Source organism: Sprattus sprattus (genome assembly GCF_963457725.1).
Source record: "Sprattus sprattus genome assembly, chromosome: 20".
Taxonomy (NCBI): Eukaryota; Metazoa; Chordata; class Actinopteri; order Clupeiformes; family Clupeidae; genus Sprattus; species Sprattus sprattus.
Genome location: NC_137918.1, coordinates 13,196,011 through 13,198,510, shown reverse-complemented (window position 1 = coordinate 13,198,510; position 2,500 = coordinate 13,196,011).

Genomic DNA, 2,500 nt, shown 5'->3' with positions numbered 1-2,500 from the left:
TATTCCGACGAAATATAGTCTAAAGTTAAAAAAAGAAATATGGCTTCTAAAAAGAAATAATGAAATAATTAAAGAGCTAGCGGTAGCCAGATGAAGGTATATTAACTGAATCAGAGTAGTAGCACAATGCTTGGGGGGTCTGTGGTTTTTCTCGTACGAATCGCCAACACAAAGAATCTTAGGGTTAAAAGAGAATCTATTTCTATGCACAAAAAATATGAACTTGTGTTATTCACATGGATGAAATAACTATATTATGACGATGGCTAGACGGGTTGGCTGAGATTCCAGCTGCAGAGAGAGTTTTTTTCTTTTTCGGACAGGTACACAGTACTGCACGTGATGGTCCCAAACACAGCTACTGTACGCAGCCAGTTACGTGTGTGACTGAAGACTTATTTCTAATCAAAAGGCGGAAACAGACGTTTTGATCTAGTTGACGTCGGTCTCCTCTGTTCTGAAGTGTGTCAGTGGTCCTGTTTGGACTGATCGCGTTTTCATCCTGACTATAGTGGTGCATGAAGCAAGTCCCAGACATTTTCAAGGCATGTGAGTGTATTTGCCAATGGTTAAAACCTCAAACAGACGCTGAAGCCTTTAGCAAAACAGGCCTTTCTGAGATTATGTTTGGATTTCCAAGTTCTAGTCTCAATGGAGGACAGTTAGCCAGGTTTTTGAAGTTCTTGTTTAAGGAAAACAGAAGAGAGAGAATAAAAAGAGGAGAGAGAGAGAGAGAGTAATTAAAAGCACATATAAAATTACATTTATAAAACAAAGCATTCCTATTGAGAAAATTCTTAGTGTCACGATTTATAGAAAAAGACGATAATGAGAGGGGGGGAACACAATCTAGCTTTCTGTGGCGTGCTACGTTTTGGTGAAAGCAATACTTTAAAGACAATCTTAGTGAAACCATGTTTACATTAATTGAGGGTTGGGAGCAAATGTAGGTTTCTTTGATACAGGAGTTTTAAAAAAAACTAAAAGAGAAAAGGAAAAAAAAAAAAAAACAAGCATAAAGGTCTTTCGTCTCTCAAAGTCATACGAACTGTACTACAATGCCTTAACACAAACTTGCAGTACTGCTCCATGTTGGCCAAGAGCCTCCTCAAGTGAGGGCGAAGGAGACTGGGGGCCTTAAAATGGCGACTTGTTTATTAGAGAAACTTGTGAACTCACTGGTAAACCAGCGCTCTTTTATTTCGTTTTTTTTTTTTATTTCAAATTTTTTTAACCTCTTTGCTTCCTTCCCCTGATTCGTCAGGTTGCGAATCCTTCTCTGAGGACAAAAAAATGAATAAGTCGATAAATACAGTTTGTCCCCCCGGCCACCCCCTACCTACACACAGCCTAGAGTCCAACTCAGCAGGGCCTAAGAGTGGAAGACACATCCACATGGTCCCGTTCTCACCTAAAACACCACCAACACACACACACACACACACACACACACACACACATACACATACACATACACACACACACACACACACACACACACATACACACACAAACATTGGCCCCATCCCTATAATCATTGTGCCTCCGAGTCCCCCCCCCCCCCCCCCCCCCCCTCACCCTGCAGACCTGTGGCATTCCTGTCCTAATCCCCTGGTGTGAAGGGTCTGAAGATCATTACGATGTTCTGAAACGTGTTTGGTGGTGTTTTCTATCTGTGTCCGTTTCGTGAGTAAAGTCTCTTTTTTTAATTTAATTTAATTTATTTAAGATTTATTACCAAGAATGACCCCCCCTCCCACCCCCTTTTATTACAGCACATTCAACTGTAGATGAGAAACTGTGTATTGCTAATTTATTATTTATCCGTATTTTTAATATTTGCCTTTGCAGAAATTGCTGATGTGTGTTGTGCGCTGTCGATTCAGAGATTATGTGCAGCATGTTTTTGTTTTCTGCTAATAGTAATGAATTATTATTTCTAAATGTGGTCCTTTTATAAATATAACCATTACTTTTTAATTTAAATGATCTTTTTTTCGTTCTCACATCATAACGTGTTTTAAAAGAAAAGACATGGGAAAAAAATGCCAAGCAAAAAAAAGTTTCAAATGAAATGGTTGATACCAAACAATTTAGATGTTTTTGGTAATATTTTGTGTGACAACTGATTTTCTTTAATATTTTCTAGTGACATCTCATTTGTAAATCCTTTTCTAAGATGTTCGTTTGTCTCCATGACATTTGATAATGTTTTTTTTTTTTTGCCAGGTTAGCCTCAAAGGCTGCAGTTTATTGATATTTTTAAAATACAACTTTGTACAAATGTGTTATGTGAATGGGGGAAGAATTAAAAAAAAGGAAAAAGGAGAAACTTGCCTGCATAACACTTGAAAATAAAGTGAATTAAATCTGTCTTAAATATACTTTCTTTTGTACGCCTCTTATTTCAGTGTCTTGAGTGTTTTTCAGACACATTTTTGTCCGAAGTCAGAGTTTTGGTCTGATACTAGCTTTACACAGCTCTGACCCAGTGACTAAT